Genomic DNA, 19,427 nt, shown 5'->3' with positions numbered 1-19,427 from the left:
CTTCCCGACCGCTGTCCATTTTCACTGTAGTTGATGGGAGTCTGGCAATATCTAGAGGGTGACAGGTTCCCAACCCCTGGTCTACTAGTTTGCCAACTAGCAGCTGCTAGTTGCTGAGATTCTTACAAACAGTGCTTGACTAGGTTGACTTCTCCAGCAAACTTCTAGCATTTTAAAGCAAAACTGTATATGACTTAGCACAAATTACTTATGCCATAGCAGTTAAGAGAACTTGAGTGTATATTGTTGTTTTGTGTTTAAAGCAAGTTAACAGATCATGGCGAATTATGAAGACTAGACCATGCAAGACTGAAGGCAGCCCGTTCTTGGCCTACTCATGCTGGCCTCCCATTCTTCCATTATCTCCTATGTCAGTTTGCTATTTCTCTGCTAAATTTTGTGGACTGCTGTTGAGATAATTTCTCTCCTTCCATCACTCTTTGCATGCACTTCAAGCTTTGGGTCCTTTTAATACTCTCTTTCCATATGACTTACAATTTCTTCCTCCTCTCTCCTTGTGCTTAGCCTTTGCTCTTTTGGCACATAATAACTGTTACAAGGTCTAAAGGCTGGTTGGCAACAAAAATCAGCCCTTTGCATTACAGATAGTCACATGGCAAATCTGTTGTTTAACTTTTCCGTTGGATTTCTTGATCCACTGCTGCACAGCTTTTTCTGGAAAGGTAAAAATCAGAGTCTCTGGATCATCTGGCTGTAGCTCAGACTGTGGCTTCTTCACATTGATAGTGTCACCCCTCACGCAAATGGAGACAACAGTGGCTTGGAAATATGCAGCATGTACCACTTCCATGAGACCTATGGCTTCCTTGGGGATGCGGGAAGAAGTTGTCATGCCAAAAGTGGTATAAAAAGAAGACTGTTGCTACTCCTTTGGGCATTACTAATTTGAGATTAGGGACCCAGGTGGCGCTGTGGTTAAACCACTGAGCCTAGGGCTTGCTGATAGAAGGTCGGCGGTTCGAATCCCTGTGACGGGGTGAGCTCCTGTTGCTCGGTCCCAGCTCCTGCCAACCTAGCAGTTCGAAAGCCCGTCAAAATGCAAGTAGATAAATAGGAACAGCTACAGCGGGAAGGTAAACGGTGTTTCCATGTGCTGCTCTGGTTGCCAGAAGCGGCTTTGTAATGCTGGCCACATGACCTGGAAGCTATACACCGGCTCCCTCGGCCAATAATGCAAGATGAGCGCGCAACCCCAGAGTCGGTCACGACTGGACCTAATGGTCAGGGGTCCCTTTACCTTTACCTTTTTAATTTGAGATCAACATAGCATGTCACCCAGAAATGAAACAGGCTATTTTGAATGGGATGCATCACGATGCACAAAAGATTTATTGGGACAGAAGGTGAAAACAATGAACCTTTATGATCATCAGGGTGTGATCCCACTGGCCAGTCATACCACAAACAGCTCATGCTCAATAGTGTCCAATGATGCATCATTTAGGTTGCAATTATCCCAATCCATCTCTAGGTGGAGTTGGTCAACCAAGGCCACAGTAACATTGTTTTTGATGCCGAGGCTGAAAGCCAGACTGGCAGGAATCCAGAAAGCTGATAGAATCCAGGTGTGCCTGAAGTGACCAGGCTACTCCTCACTCAGAAACCTTCCCCAAAAAAGGAAAGTTCAAAGCAAGGTAGTAGCTGTTTGGAGAATCTGCATCCTGGCTTGTGTTTGTTTTTCTTCAGAGCAGAAACTAAGCAACCACAGATTTGATGCCATAAAATAGTATCCAACAAATCCCTATCACTTTTTGTGGCTGGATTTTATTAACTTTGAGTGGACATTGGTCCAACTTTTAAAGTGATTACTTGGGAGGAATGACGCTCGAGATTTGTAACAGTTACTTGGAAAATTGGGGGTGGTGGTGGAATAAGATAATAAAATGAAGGGCCCCCACTGTTATGTTGAACAGGTTTCTGTTTAACTAGCATTAAAGTTATCTGACACAATCTCTTTCACCCCCTTTCACATGCCACCTCTCTCAATCCTTTCCCCTTTAGGCTGATGAGATGGCTACTCTACTCTAACTACTCCACATGTCCCTTGAGCTCCTGACTCCCAGTTGCCTTCTCCCCCCATTTTTATTGCCTTTCAACCACTATGTCATCAGCCAATCTTTCTCTGGCTCTTTCCTTATTGAATGCAAACATGCCATCACCTTTCCTGTTCTAAAAAAACAACAACCCACAATTGAGAATGGGTTTTACTTCGCTAACCAGCAGCCAATTTCATCTGGTATCCTTTTCTACCACTTCATTTGCAAATCCAAAGGTTGGTACTCTGGCATTCATCATGGTGCTCCATGCGCTAGAAGTGGTTTAGTCATGCCTGGAAAAGCTGTCTGCAAACAAACGCTGGCTCCCTCGGCCTGAAAGCAGAGATGAGCACTACACCCAGTAGTCAAATTTGACTGGAATTGACCATCCAGGGGTCCTTTACCTGGGCTACCTTTGATACAGTTGATCATCCTCCTCAGCTTGACTTCACCTGTGTTGTAGATAACTATGACTATTCTTAACTGTTTCTTCCCCTTCCTGTCTGATCACTGATTTGTTCCCACTGGGCAAGGCTCCTCTTTAGCCTTTCCCTCCTCTGATTGATTCCTCAAGGTTCTTTTCTTCTATTCCTATTCAACTCTTTTCTTTGGGGTGGGGGTTCGTGACTCCATAAAGGCAAATTATTTTCAGTATCCTATGACAACACCTAGCTATATATCACCATTTCCTCTGCTCTATCTAGTGCCCCTCTCTCTGCCTGCTTCTTGTGTGTTTCCCACATTCAATATGTTATCATCATACAGTAAAAACCACCCAATTCCTCTCACTTGTTACGACAAAATCTCTTGTTTATGCCTTGGTCATTCTCCTTGGCTTACCCCTCCAGAGATCATTCTTATTTCTGTCCCAAACCCTTCTGTGAGAATCTATCACTTCTGTCTCCCATACTTTTCTTTTTGATTTTGTATAGCAAAATTGACCTTTTGTAAAAGGTAAGAGTGGTAGTGATAAACGGGCCAATTCCAGATTGGAAAGAAGTAGAAGCTGGTGATAGTTTGGCTGTGTGCTGTTCATGCCTTGGATTAAGGATGGTGTGTGGCTTGACAGGGTTGCACACTTTCTGAAGCTCTGAAACACAAAATGTGGACCATTAGACATTAGTGTGCTTTGAAAGGGACTGGAATCTTGAAAAATCAAGCCGCTGTGTTGGGTGCATCCTCAGTTCCCTCTCTTTCTACCAATATATGGGTTGTGACATTCTGGTAGAACGAATAAGAAAGCACCAAGTATTTCTTACTGCTGTCCATGTGACAGCTGATAGTCATGCAATCATGCAGGAATCCTGGAAGCATCACAGTTGCTAGAAAGTACAGTTTTAACCGAGGAAAACTCTGCCCCAGGTATCAGAAGTGTGGGAAATCTTGCTAAGCCTGACCCCACTTGCTAAGCCTGACCCCACAGCCTGACCCCACGGTTACCCTCCCCTAAGGTTTTATTTCATAATGGTTTTATCTTATTCGTAGACTTTTAATTTTAAAATTGAATTTTAACATTGTATTAATCTGCGTTTTAACTGAATTGTTTCTTTTATACTTGTGTTATTATTTGTTGTTAGCCGCCCTGAGCCCGGTCTTGACTGGGAAGGGTGGGGTATAAATAAAAATTATTATTATTATTATTATTATTATTAATGAGTAATTAATAATATTTCAAAAATATTAACAGTTTTCAAACTGATGTTTAAAATAAAGCTGTCTCCTTGTTTGTTAAGTTGAGGAAAAGCAATGGCGATATAAAATAATAGTGTGTGTTTGATGAATATCAGCTCTCCCTTCATGTCTTGTGATACTCCACTTCTTGCTTTGACAGAAAAAACTCCATCAGAAGCTTCTGGTGACCTTTTCTATTCATTAGCTGACAGCACTCAATTCCTACATGAACAAATTGGGACAGAAAGAACATTTGGAACAGAACTGAGAAGTAAGATGTTATGGACCTCCACCATATTGCATTCAGGAACAACCAAAGGGATGTTACCTGTCTCCATTGTAAAATGCTTAAAAGTGGGGGTAACAGAGGACATTTTTCTTGTTTTCTGGTTCTTATGTTGTTGTTACTGAAGTGTGCCTGCCATATCTGTCTGGTTGGTTCCCATGTAAATGGGAAGTGATCAGATATTCCACATGGTTCTTGGCACACATCTACAAATGCTTTTTGTCATGGCAAGTGTCTCTAGCTTCTTCTTGGACTCCGATCCTCAGTGAATATGGCAAGCCCACTTGTAGTAGGGGGGGGGTTGGAGGATTGGGGGCAGAGGACGACCCTGCAGCTGTCCTGTGTACTGGATAGGCTCCTAGCACATTGGAAAAATAGCTTCCCTGCCCCCAATCTCAATTATTGGAGGGAGCCTGGGGCTCTTCAGTGTTGCGCTGCTGCTCTTTTGGAGCCACACTTAGTGTGGCCTTCTCCAGGCCACTTCTTGAACTTGGAACTGGGGAAGGGAACAGGGGCTTGTCTGTAACCTCATGTTGAGCTCCAGAGGCACTTGGAACACCTTCCAAACTCAGCATGATGTTAGAGCCATCTGACATTATTCTGGTGGTGTGGGTAGTAGACTCCTTTCCATGTCACCAGGAACGATGAGAAGATGCAGGCCATGCAGAAGGGGCCTCCACTGCAACTCCTCCCAACCCCTTCCAGAAACCGGAACAATGTTGTTTTGGAGAGGGCCTGCAGCACAGGCTCCTACCAAGTGGCACAAGGTTTTTCCTGCTGCCTTGGTGATAGAGGAAGGAACTCTCCGCAGCAGCTCTTTCATCAGCATGTAAGAAGAGGGCCACTGTTACTGAATGAGGAATGCTGGGGGTTTTTTCTGTGCAGGTTGCAGCAGTCCTGCTTGTATGAGCTATTGATCATATGCTTCGTTTTTATAAAATCAGAGTTTTTTCCTTACATTTTCACTTTGAATCTAAAGAGCAAGCTTATATTTTGATTCTGTTGGTGTGATGTCGCTAGTGTCTCTTTTCAGAGCCCTGTATATGCCTATTGCATTGTCTATGTGTGTCTGGCAGTACAATTTGTGGGAAATAATTGAATTTAAATGAGACTGATCTGCCTGTTATTTATTTATTTATTGTGAACAGTGTATGCCTCGTGTGTGTGTGTCTTTCAAACTTTTTGACAGAGAGAAAAACTTTAATAAAGTGTGCCTCCTGAGTATTTCTTCTGTAGGACGCCTGTTCTTTTAGGAAATTCAGCGAGGCTTATCCATGTGAATGGCATGGTGTATCAAAATTACCTCTCAAATCAGTATTTATACATAAGTGGGTCACAATCAGCCTTCTCAAAAAAGCTTTGCCACATTTCTTTCATGAGGTACATTCAGTATGTCACATTGTGCTGGCCACTGATTGCCAAATTACACATTGAATGCAAACATAAGTAACTGTAGCTCTTAGACCTACTCCTACCCACAGGAGTTCTGCGCTTGAAACCCAGTGGGGGGGAAAGCTGCAGTGGGTGGATTTGGAACAGGAGAAAGGTTGAACACTCCCTTACCACCTGCTACTTCTGTGCTCCCAGAAGCCTTTTTCTCTTCGAAAAGGGCGGTTGAACTATGATTATATGTGCTTGTGTTCTGTGTCTGATGGCATTTCTACCTGAGCCAGCAAAGGCAGTCTGGTCTTCCCAAGCAGCGTTGTGCAAAGAGAGCAGAGACAGCAGATTGCAAATTGCTGTTGTTTGTGCTGGTAAGTCAGGGAATTTCAGCCCCCTCTAATCCACAGTTTGGCAGATGCCATCTGCTTTGCCAAATACGCCATTCTGTATCTTTGTTTTTATACCAGAGTCTGTGGCATAGGACTTCTAGGAAAGAACAGCAATTTAAAATTCTGTTGTAGTCAGATTGCTTGTCAGGTCAAGCAGCTCTGCTATACACAGAATGTGCTTTTAGGGGTTCTATGTGTGTTTGAATTCATTATATATAACTATAGATTAGCTCTTCATTCCAGTTGTTACTTGCCTTGACCTTTCAGGCTATGTTAGGCTGCAAATCTGAATAGTCAACATACTGAAGTGTTGGAAGACCCTGGAACTTGGTTTTTAGGCTTATTGGTAAGGAATGTTCAAACGTGTAGAGTGTGATACATGTCTGGAAAACTACAAGATACATATGTCCGTGAACATGTCTGAAGCTACCTGGTGAGTGTATACTTGGTATAGAGCAGGCATGTCCAACAGGTAGATCGTGATCTACAGGTAGATCACTGGATGTCTGTGGTAGATCACTGGCAGATCACTGGCTCCCCCCAAAGAAGCTCAGCAACATTGGGTTGCCAAAAAATCTCAACATTTTTGCCCTGAACCCCCGAAAAACGGGCCTTCTTCCTCCCTAAAAAGCTCAACAACTTTGCCCTGAACCCAAAAAACAGGGCTTTCCTTCCCCAAAAAAGCTCAACTTTCACCTGAACCCTCCAAAAGGGGTTTTTAACTCTGCGAGTAGATCGCAGTCCCTTGGGAGTTGGCCACCCCTGGTATAGAGATTTCCTGGCCAGTAGTGTATGGAATGGCCTAAAGTTCAAAAAGAATTCAAGCTTCCCAAAGTTCTTTTCGCTTTCTGAGTGACTCAAAGAAGCCATATCCCAACACTGATGTAGACTCCATATCATGGGATCAGCCACTTGCATTTTTTCCAATGTTATTATATTCCAAAGTTATTATCATTCAAATCTATTTACTCCATATAATTTCTGGAGAAGATTTAGGGGAAGGGTCTACCCCCCTGCATTTTTATTGGACAGAAGCAACAGTTGTTCCATTGCAGGCTAACAAAGCCATTGTTATAAGTCGTGGTGGCTTACCTCTTGTCCTGAGGACCAGATTCAAATACAGTGGTGCCTCGCTTAACGAACGCCCTGTAAGACGAAATTTTCGCTTAAAGAAAGGATTTTTCTAGCGGAGGTTGCCTCGCAAGACGAATTCGTTTTACGAAAAATTCGTCTAGCGAATCGCGGTTTCCCATAGGAATGCATTGAAATTCAATTAATGCGTTCCTATGGGCAATTTTTTTTAAAAAAATGCATTCCTATGGGATTCGCTAGACGAATTTTTCGTTATAAGAAAAGACCCGTGGAACGAATTAAATTCGTCTAGTGAGGCACCACTGTAAGGTCAACCAGAGTTGGAAGTGGGCAGGGCAAAAGACAATGCAAATTTCCCTCCAGTGTAATAAACCAAAACACAAATAAAAATCATCCACCCAAGCGGCTTCTCTCTCTCCATTACAGTGGTACCTCTGGTTAAGAACTTAATTCGTTCTGGAGGTCTGTTCTTAACATGAAACTGTTCTTAACCTGAAGCACCACTTTGGCTAATGGGGCCTCCCACTGCCGCTGCGTGATTTCTGTTCTCATCCTGAAGCAAAGTTCTTAATCTGAGGTACTATTTCTGGGTTAGCGGAGTTTGTAACCTGAAGCGTTTGTAACCCGAGGTACCACTCTTAATTGTTATCAAAACACCTTTCTTCCAAAACAAAATATCATCTGTCTCCCCAAAAGAGTGGTTTTCACACACATCTCATTTGCAGTTTGATGCATGAAGTAAGACTGATTGAGAAGTAAATAACAACAGAGTGGCAGCAATGTTATCCAGGCACTAAAGCAAAGTGTCCTCAAACGCATCCCGTGAAAACTCATGCTAGGAGCAGTTCAAAACCTGATTTGGAAAGCGCTTTTAGCTCCCAGCAGTCCAAGTAGCTTCCTCCGAAAGGGAGTGGGCAACATTATGCTGTAAGCCAGGACCTCTCTAGAGCAATCCAGGAGTAGTTACATAGCAACCACTGAGCTGCTAGTAAAATGCACCACATCCAGGCTCTGCATTTAAGGAAGAACCTTAAATGCAGGGTTGCACTATAGTGTACCAGCAAAAGTAGGAAGGCACAAAAGGTGCAAAATTCACACAATGCATGAGCAGCTGACCTGTGGCAGCAGGTGGCAGTTTGCAATAGTGCTGCAGAGCATCAGTAGCAACCACTGGCCCATTCCTGCTGAATACGGCGGGCGGGGGCCCTGACTGACTCCAGCTATGAAACTCTTGGGCTGGGGTATTGTTTGAGGAGTTTTGTTGCTGTCATTAATACTTATTTTTTGCATCTTTATTTTTAGATCTTATGGAAACTGTTTTTGTGTACTTTTTGATGTATTTGTCATGTTTATTACTACTTTTGTAATTACGTAAATCTTTTCATGTTGTGAGCCGCCTTGAGCCTGGTTTTAACTAAAATGGCTGTGGTGAGGTTTAAAGAATGCCACTCTAAATTAATGAAAGCTGCAGCAAAGAATTCACAGCTGAGCCCCCCAAGGAAAACATGAAATAAAGCTATGGAGCGTGCAGTAACTGACATGTTGACAAGTGAGCAGGAAATGGCCTAATGGGCAACTTTAGACCTACGGACTGGAAGCTCTGTGATGTATCATGTATGGTGTAACGTTCTAAAATGTCAATCGCTTCTACCTAGGCAGTTATCTTTCCACAAGGGCCAACATTGATGCCGAAATCCAGCATCGCCTGAGCTCTGCGAGTGTGGCTTTCTCTTGATTGTAGTACAGAGTGTTTGAGGACATTCACAGGGAAACCAAAATGCTTGTTTACAAAGCTATTGTACTACCAACCTTACTATATGTTTGTGAAACATGGACCACTTATAAACACCATTTCCAAGTCCTCGAAATATTTCATCAACGATGTCTCCGAAAAACTTTACACATCACTTGGGAAGACAGGCAAACTAATATCAGTGTACTGGAAGAAGCAAAGATCACCAGTGTCAAAACAATTATTCTTCAACATCAACTTTGTTGGTCTGGTCGTGTTGTGCGGATGCCTGATGATCATTTTCCAAAGCAACTGCTCTATTCCGGAACTTAAAAATGAAAGCATAATGCTGGTGGTCAACAAAAGAGGTTTAAAGACTGTCTCCAGGCAAATCTTTAAAAATGTAGTATAAACACTGACAACTGGGAAACACTGGCCTGCGAGTGCTCCAGTTGGAGAACAGCCTTTACCAAAGGTGTCATGGGCTTTGAAGAAACTCGATCTCAGGGTGCAAGGGCTAAAGGCCAAGCCTCCGCCTTATGTGTTTGCGACAATAAGTCGACAGAATCCCTCCGGCATATAATGTTCAATTGCCCTTTGTATAGTGCGGCTCGGACGAATATACTGATTCCAATAATCCAGGAATTTGATGACAAACCAGCAGAGTCATACCTTGCACTTACTCTACAAGATAATGACCCCCATAGAACTCTGCAGGTAGCAAGGTTCTTAATCTCAGCCCTCTCTCATAAGAGACGGACTGGAATGCTGTCTGATTATTGAAAGTTCTACATATTATTTTATTCTATTTTCTTTCAGCAATTATATATATATATATATATATATATATATATATATATATATATATATATATATGCATATATCTGTGTGCACCCAAATGGCTGTGGTGTAAATTCTTACAGATGTTTTATGTTTATGTTTGTTTTTCTGATATATGGTTTGTGTTTTATGTTTCGATGTATTTTTGATTATGTGGGCTTCTAGCTGCAATAAATCTGAATAAAAAAAGAATGCAAGGGAGAAACATGCTAAGAGGAAGGCAAGCTTGGCAAATCCACACCGTGATCAACTCCCGGCTGGAAACCACAGTCACTTACGGACCCATTGTTAAAACCATGTTTATGAAAGACAATCTTACTCTGCTACGAATGATCGCCAAAGAAGAAGAAGTATCGTGTTCAAAAGTAAGCGCTTTGGAGCATATTCACCAATTAGATAACAGCATGCAAATTAACCAAAACTTGCTGATGACTGGCACCACCCAACAGGCAAAGGATGTCTGTGAAACCAAACCCTACTCAGCCAGACATACAAGTAACACAGGTAACACAGCTGTTGTGTCCACACTGGGGTAAATCTGAAAGGTACCCTACTATCTGGTACCCTACTGTTACCCTACTATCTGGGTAATAATTGGTAATTCTAACACACACACACACACACACACACACACACACACACACACACACACACCAGTTGTGGAAGGGAAAAAATGTCTTCAGATGATGATCAACACATCTGAGGAAGCTGCTGTCTCAGATGTGTACATGTCTATGGTATCAGCCTCCAAAAATTCTTCGGCAAAAGCCACCAGGCTTCAAAGTGGCCCAGTCTTTGACGAATTTGGCTGCCACATCAAAGAGACTGGCAGTACCTTGTGATAAAGGCGAATGCCATCTTTCAGTGGGACGTCATGAATGAAGATGGTGGCACAGTGGACTCTAGACCTGAAGACTGGCTCTGGCGAGGTCTACCATGGTGCTTCCTGCAAGCCTGCAAGCACTGTTCATTCTCTCTTACCAAGACTTCGTGGAGCTTGCGCTGGGCAAGATAAAGCCATAGAGAGCTTTCCTGGTTGGGAAGGTGAAGGTGAGGGGCAATTAAGAAGTAGGGAATTAACACATTAAATAACAGCAGCTAGAATGGTAACAGCCAGAAATTAATGAATATTGACCATTTGTATAATATAGTCTGACCAACAGTTTTCAAAAAAATTGAAGGTGGCAAGGGGAGAGAGGAAAAAGTTACACTCTATGCTATGATTTTATTAAATATTCAAATGAAACAACACATGGATGAGAAGTACCTACAACATATAATGCAATATTGCAATAAATACAATATTGCAATAAATATTCTGTTTTCCAAGTTGATTTACTGAATAATCTATTGAACTGCTGTCCTGTAATCATCTCATTATTATGTCTTGTAAAATAATGTTTAGTATTTTACCCCATGACCCATATTTTGCCTGTCATGTCATGATTTATGATTTTATGTTTTATGTTATGTTTGTACAATTTTGTAAAAGAAAAATAAGGAGAGAGAGGAGAAGGAAAAGGAAAAGATAACAAAAACAAACCAGGTGGTTCTTCCCCCTCAATTCTATCATCACAACTATGAGAGATAGTGACTAGCTTGAGGTGACCAAGTGGGGAATTGATCTTGACACTGGTCCTGATGTAACCATGGCCCCTAACTCTTGGGGGACAAAATAATTCAAACCCAGTGTAAAATAACATTTTGTACACTTGTCTCTATTATTTTCCTACTATGTCACGTTTTCAAAGGCCCCAGATGGTGTCCTTGGCTTTTTGTGCAATTCAAAGCTAATAAAATTTCATAGAAAAGGCAAAGACCGGTGGTTTAAGTGTTCCTGGTTTCACACAGTACTAGAGATTTTCAGGAAAATGCTTGATGGGTTTGTTTCTCTAAATACAGAACTTGAGCATATGGTACAACAAAACCAGAAGGCTTATTAATATGAGGCAGGCAGATGAACAGTTTGGCAGGCAGGATGTATGAGACTGCAGTCACAAACAAAGGGAAATGGTGAATGAAGGGAAATAAGCCTGATGTTGCCATGGAACTCATTTGCCCCAACAGCTTCAGCATGGGTGGTTTCTTATTGGTGATATTAAAAATTGAATCAATTCCTCAAAACCCTACCTTCCCGATTCCTGTAGCTCTCTCACACATCTCTAGAGAGGTTAGACATTCCCCAAGTGAGAGTCTGGACACGCTAATGCACCACATAAATTAACGGAAGGAAATAGTATCATGAGACCAAAGTATGTATCTACGGAGGAAGCTGCCCAATGCATCTCTAGATGAGTCACTAGGCTTACCCTTGGTGCCTTTCAGTTGGTTTTTGCTGGAAGATGGGTATCTTGGAACTTTGGTTGTAAGTGCATCATTCAATCAGTTCTGAAACTGAAAACCTGTAGAATTACAACCCCCCTTTAGAGGAGGGTGCCTGTTGCATATTGTTACAAACACCCCAATCTACGAACTGTGTGAGATTCCAGAGGTTCCAGGCACTTATCCAGGGTTCACGTGTCCTTTGGGAAATGCGGCACAGCAGAGACTGGTATCAATATGATAAATGGTTTATTTACACATATAGATGACCTGAGCTGGAGGGGCTCACAGCATCACCTACCAAGAGGTTATTGCTTCTCCATGATTTCAGCTTCATGACTCACTGATCCAGACCTACCCCTCTGCTACTTGACCACTGTGCCCAGAACAATGATGCACACAAGCACAGAAGTCAACTGTTATGAAGTGTAATTCTTGCTCTTACATACAGTGGTACCTCTGGTTAAGAACTTAATTCGTTCCGGAGGTCTGTTCTTAACCTAAAATTGTTCTTAACCTGAAGCACCACTTTAGCTAATGGGGCCTCCTGCTGCCGCCGTGCCGCCGGAGCACGATTTCTGTTTGTAACCTGAAGCGTTTGTAACCCGAGGTACCACTGTACCAGTCAACTGTGCATTGAATTCAGAAAAAAATATTGGTTGCCTTGGTTATCAGGAATCTGAGAAAAACTGAGGTGAGTGCTAGCGGATTCTAAGGCCAGCTAAAGTAAAATATACTGGGAAAGATTAGGATTAGCATTAGGGTTAGGGATAATGTTGAATTAGGGATAGGACAAGGGCAATGGTTATGGTTGGGTTAGGGTTGAATTAGGGTTAAGGATGGGATGAGAGTTAGGGTTAGGGTTGGACTGGGGTTAGGGTTGATTTAGGGTTAGCATTAGTGTTATGGTTGGGGTTGGGGTTAGAGTTAGGGTTGGGATAGGATTAGGGTTGGGGTTGGGGTTGGGTAAGGTTTGGTTTGGTTTAGGGTTAGGAATGGGGTCAGGGTTAGGGTTGAATGGGGGGTAGCCTGGGACAGGGTGGGAGTGGGGTGATGGGTAATAATGGATGTAAATTTTTGATTGATTTAGATGGGTTGAAACTGGAACGACTTATGGAACTCGCTGAAGTATCTGGGAGACCCTGAGTCCAGGGGAAAGGGGGCTGAATTAGTTTGATATGGTGTTTTTTTTAAGTTTTTTATGTTTTGTTTTTGTGATTTTGCAATATTGGAAAATGAATAAAAAATTATTTGGGAGGAAAAAAAGAAAACATTTTAACAAGTTTAACACACGGAAGTTCATTAAGTTTAAAATTAAGTTTATTTCAATACAGGAGTTAAACATATGCTTAAATCTTGCCCATTGAAATCAATAGGACTTAAAATGCTTACATTTAGTGGGACACTGCTCTGTGTAGTTTGCTTTTTGGGGAAGCTGAATCCCAGGTATGTTTATTTGGAAGCCAATTGTATGGAACGCAGTGGTGACTTACTCCTAAGTAGTAGTAGTAGTAGTAATAATAATAATAATAATAATAATAATAATAATAATAGCCACTCTGGGCGGCTTCCAACAAAACAATAACATACAGAAATCAAACATTAAAAGCTTCCCTAAACAGGGCTGCCTTGAGATGCCTTCTAAAGGTCTGGTAATTGTTGTTCACTTTGAATGGGAGGGCATTCCACAGGGTGGGTGCCACTACTGAGAAGGCCCTCTGCCTGGTTCCCTGTAACTTGGCTTCTCCTAGCGAGGGAACCGCCAGAAGACCCTCGGCGCTGGACCTCAGTGTTCGGGCAGAACGATGGGGGAGGAGACGCTCCTTCAGGTATACAGGACCGAGGCCGTTTAGGGCTTTAAAGGTCAACACCAACACTTTGAATTGTGCTCGGAAACGTACTGGGAGCCAATGTAGGTCTTTCAGGACCGGTGTTATGTGGTCTCGGCGGCTGCTCCCAGTCACCAGTCTAGCTGCCGCATTCTGGGTTAGTTGTAGTTTCCAGGTCACCTTCAAAGGTAGCCCCACGTAGAGCGCATTGCAGTAGTCCAAGCAAGAGATAACTAGAGCATGCACCACTCTGGCGAGACAGTCCGCGGGGAGGTAGGGTCTCAGCCTGCGTACCAGATGGAGCTGATAAACAGCTGCCCTGGACACAGAATTGACCTGTGCCTCCATGGACAGCTGTGAGTCCAAAATGACTCTCAGGCTGCGCACCTGGTCCTTCAGGGGCACAGTTACCCAATTCAGGACCAGGGAGCCCTCCATACCAGCCCACCCCCTGTACCCCAAGAACAGTACTTCTGTCTTGTCAGGATTCAACCTCAATCTGTTAGCCGCCATCCAACCTCCAACCGCCTCCAGACACTCACACAGGACCTTCACCGCCTTCACTGGTTCTGATTTGAAAGAGAGGTAGAGCTGGGTATCATCCGCATACTGATGAACACCCAGCCCAAACCCCCTGATGATCTCTCCCAGCGGCTGCATATAGATGTTAAAAAGCATGGGGGAAAGGACAGAACCCTGAGGTACCCCACAAGTGAGAGCCCAGGGGTCTGAGCACTCATCCCCCACCACCACTTTCTGAACACAGCCCAGGAGGAAGGAGCAAAACCACTGTATGACAGTGCCCCCAGCTCCCAAGCCCTCTAGACGGTCCAGAAGGATATGTAAATGGATATAAGTAAATGTGTGTTGTAACCCAACATTAATCTCTTGAGTTGGAGGAATGCAGCTTGTTACATTTACACTCTCCTTCCAAACCGTATCACTTTAATCTCCTCCATAGTCTTTTCCAGTAATGCCTACTGGCAATGGAAAAACAAATTAGCTGAAGTTCATTTATTTTCTCCAGAACACTTTTAACTCTTGGGGAACTTAACACCAAAAGCAAATCAGTGGGGGTCAGTCACTGCAGCATACGGTATTTACAAAGGCTGCAGAGTCTTCTGGGGAAGGAGGTGTTAACAGCAAGGTTTTGTTGCAGTCACTGCTAAAAGACAGAAACAAAAGTTGTCACTGGCCCAGGAATTAATCTTGCTAGTACTGGGCCATTAGAAGCTTGTAGCTAGGAGTGCATGTTTTAGGATAGGAGAATAAAAACGTTTCTCCAAGCATGTAGACAGTTTGTGTTATTTTCATGTTACTTTTTTAATGCAGGGGTTAGCCCTGCTGCAAGAATGAGAACTTTTAGCGCTCCTGAACTGCTCAAAGCCCAATGTGTTGCAGGCCCACTCCCTCTGTATTTTAATATTCTGTTGGAAGCCGCTCAGAGTGGCTGGGGAAACCCAGCCAGATGGGTGGGGTATGTATGTATGTATGTATGTATGTATGTATGTATGTATGTATGTATGTATAAATAAATAAATAAATAAATAAATAAATAAATAAAATAATTATATAGTGATGCAAGATTCCAGGGGCTTCAAGGCCTTTCCCAGGGTTCGTGCTTCCTTTGGAACAAGGGGCAGTGGTGCTTTTATGATATATGGTTTATTTACACATATATACAACCTGAGCCTACGATGGAGGGGTTCATAGCATTAATAATTTTGGTAATTTTGTCTTTGCCGCAGCAAAAAAAAACCACAAATGAGCGCCGTACCCCGTAGTCGTCTCTGACTGGACTTAACCTTCCAGGGGTCCTTTACCATATTACCTAGTTCCCTTAAATATCTTCTTTGAGGTGGGTTGCGTGCTTGGTTGGTCAAGACGAAGTTGTGGTGCTGTACAGAAAATACAGTTTACATTCTGAAAATTAGAAAAGGAATTCACCAGTGACCAATTCACCAATGACCATGAGCATCTTAGCTACTCACGAGTAACCTGAAGGGTGATGGATCTGTATGACATTTCTGGTTAACCTGACCCAGAGAATGCTTCTGCTAACGTCACTAGCTGTTCTGTCAAAGCCATTGTGACCTTCACTTACCAGAGCTCAGGCATCTCCCTGGTTTACAGGGAGGCTGTTTGGACAACATCTAGAGAACAAGTGGAAGAACATACCCATTTTGGCCAAATATCACCATTTGGTGACATTGCAGAGCCATTGTACCTTTCTGCAATCACTGTTTTATCTTTAATCCTGCATTAGGCAGGGACGTGGACCTAAATTCCCCTCTTCCTCTAAGATTTATATCGCTTGATTGTAAAAAAACAAAACCATAAAATAAAACCATAAAATTAAGAAAAATCACAACCATAGTTAAAAACATAGAAAGATTGAAATTACGTAAATGACCTCCAAAGTCCTTTCCAAATTCTGTAGTTCCACGAGAAGAGGGGGATGGGCTAGGGCAACTCACACGTGTGTGCATATTGCTCACTGCTTGTAATTAATGTAAATAAGCAGTGGTTTTTTTGTGTGTGAATGAGCTGATACAGATGAATGATCATAGGCAGAGTTTTCATATTTTCCATTGTCACTTTAAACCATGTTTTTCCTGCCCCAAGGGAGTCTGTTAATGCATTCCTTTTTTCAGACATTCTAAGACTGTGTTGAATCAATGTAAAAAAATTCCTTCCAGTAGCACCTTAAAGGTAAAGGTAAAGGGGCCCCTGACCATCAGGTCCAGTCGTGTCCGACTCTGGGGTTGCGATGCTCATCTCGCTCTATAGGCCGAGGGAGCCGGCGTTTGTCCACAGACAGCTTCCGGGTCATGTGGCCAGCATGACAAAGCTGCTTCTGGTGAACCAGTGCAGCACACGGAAACGCCGTTTACCTTCCCGCTGGAGCGGTCCCTATTTATCTACTTGCACTTTGATGTGCTTTCGAACTGCTAGGTGGGCAGGAGCTGGGACCGAGCAACGGGAGCTCACCCCGTTGCAGGGATTCGAACTGCCGACCTTCTGATCAGCAAGCCCTAGATTCTGTGGTTTAACCCACAGCGCCACCTGGGTCCCCAAGGTAGCACCTTAGAGACCAACTAAGTTTGTTATTGGTATGGGCTTTTGTGTGCATGCACACTTCTTCAGATACCTTCTTCAGATGCACACGAAAGCTCATACCAATAACAAACGTCGTTGGTCTCTAAGGTGCTACTGGAAGGATTTTTTTTAAAAAATTGTTTCAACTACGGCAGACCAACATGGCTACCTACCGGTACCTGTAACGTGAATCAATGTGTTAGCTGATACTAATTGTGTTTAAAAACAAACAAACCTGCATGTAAGATTCAAAGACCCAGTTTACCTTTATGACTAGTTTGGCCCCAAATTACCTCAAAGTAGGAAATTCTATAAATGTTGCCTGAGGAAAGTAGGAAATTCTATAAATGTTAGCTGAGAGCACTTGCTCAGTGTTTGTGATCTGCTTTCGGATTAATTTGTTGCTAAAAAAGAGGGCCCTTTGCAGATAACCAGAGTGCATTAAAATGGTTCATTGGTTGGTGAGTGCATTAAAACGGTGCTTCGAAAGAATAGACCTTGTTCTCTTCCCAACTCAAGTACCCATAGTATTACAAGGAAAGGGGCTGCCTCAGGCATCAGATTTTGGATGTGTGTAGATTTGATCCTGAAAAAATAATCTAGTAAAATATTATTTAGGGCTTACGCAGGACAATGTCTTACTGTGTCCTGTGTTAATATATGGGAGGGGAAGACACCATTTTTATTTCATTTTTTACTTCAGGCACAACTGTGTTCTAGGCCAGCAGGCCTTGGCTTCACGAAGGCACCTATATAATTATAAACTTTTCAGTGAAAGCTTCATGTTCCCATTATTCTTGAAACAGTTCAGTGCTTTAAAAGAAATTATTGATAATGCGGAGTTTTTAATAGCTTTTAATTCATTGGTTCATAATGTGCAAATCTTTGATTACAAAACCAACTTGGTTTTATGTCATTTATTTTAAACTGCATCTGGGTAAAATGTGAGAACAACAAGAGTTGTCTTTGAAAGAACTAAAGAAAGAGAAAACAACCGGTGCTGTTTATTAGCAAGAAGGACTGCATTCTGAGCCTAAACAGTTTCCCCATCATGCTTGCTACTATTCATAATGTATTTAGGCCTTTAAATTGTTAAAGATGAACCACACTTATTCTACTCAGCTGTTAGTTTAAACCAAAGCAAGCAAATGCAAAATATGCAAGAAATCATAGAGAGTATTGTACAACTTGGGGCAGCGGCAGGTGGGCAGACAGGTGATAGGAAGCACATTAGACTGGTTCATGCAATGCATGTTAATTACTCAACATCAAGTGTTTTGTTTTTTGTTTTGTTTTACATTTTAGTCCCACCCTTTCTCCAAAGTCAGAGTAGCATGCAAGGTTCTTCTCACACCCATTTTATCCCCACAACAATCCTTTGTTAGGCTAGGAGATAGTGGCCAAGATTACCCAGTAAAATTGACATCTGTGTGGAGATTTGAACATGAGTCTCCCCAGTCCTAGTCTGATACTTACAACTGTACTGTGTTACAGTGGATCACGAATTTGCTGGGGCTGGTGCATTGCAGGTGTGAATGTGTGAAACAGACCATTTACAACAAGCCCCTCTGGCTCAGCTTACATTGGAATGGAAACCAACACGAAGGATGGATGGACCTGCTTACTTGCCCAAACACATGGGCTGCCCTGATTGGCCGTTAAGTCATACCCTTTTAAAAAAGATCCAAACACATCAATGTTCCTCAACCTAAGTGCTTAGCTTGAAAACTTTAGCAGTCCCACCACCTTTCTCAAACCCACACTATTTCCTCCTCTGTCCACCTTGTCAGTTTCCCTGTTCCTCAAGACAAAAGCAACAGGACCTGCAGCAGGGGGCAAGAGAGGAAAGCAAGCGAGGAAAGGGCTGCGGAGGCTTTTTCCAGTAGCAAATGATGTTGTCTGCTGCCAAAAATCAAGGGGCCTGCAGTCAAATTCTATGGTTGGTAGGAAGTAATATCTGGAGCATGCCACTTGCTGCCATTGAGAGGCCCTTTGGAGATCCTCTGGAATAATTTTATGCCCTCCACAGCCTACTCCACCCCCACCCCACCCCCCATAAAAGGAATACTCTCCCCTTGGATATGCTGAGGTTTGTGGAGCAGATGAGGTGGGGTGTGAGCCTATTTTCAGTGAGGCTCAGCTCAAAGGTAAAAGGCTAGGCTAAACTCAAAAAGGGTTTGTGCCTCTGAGCAGAGGGGAATTGCAGTTTTGAGGCCCCCCACTTTTTCAAATATGTTAAAAGTCACCCAATATAAGTATCAATTCCATTACAAATGGATTCATACAAAGGGAAGTCTCTGTTGCTGCTTTGAAAGTGGTTTCAAAAATGCGTAATTAGGGAAGTCAGCCTGACGGCAAAGTAGTGCAGATTATAATACAGCAGCAATTTTCATTTTAATAAATATGTATAATGTAAATAAGATATCTGCTCCATAAAGTCAATGGAAGTGCAGTCCATCATTTTGGAAGAGCATTGTTAGCAGTAATAATTCACGAGGCTTAATGGCATAGTAATGAGTTGTGTGGACAATCATTCATAATGCTACACTCCTAAGAGGACAAAGAACAGTTAATCAGTCACAATACATTTATCCATTCATTTGCCTTGAAATGAGTACAAATCTATAAACCTGAGCAGGGCATGTCCAGATGCTGTCCCAATATCAGAGCAGCTGAAAACCCAGTAAATTACAGAGACATTTTGCATGCTTTAATGTACACTAATAA

Source organism: Zootoca vivipara, chromosome 8, assembly GCF_965207765.1.
Source record: "Zootoca vivipara chromosome 8, rZooViv2.hap1.1, whole genome shotgun sequence".
Classification (NCBI taxonomy): domain Eukaryota; kingdom Metazoa; phylum Chordata; class Lepidosauria; order Squamata; family Lacertidae; genus Zootoca; species Zootoca vivipara.
The sequence above is the reverse complement of the archived record's forward strand: the minus strand, read 5'-3'. Positions refer to the sequence as shown.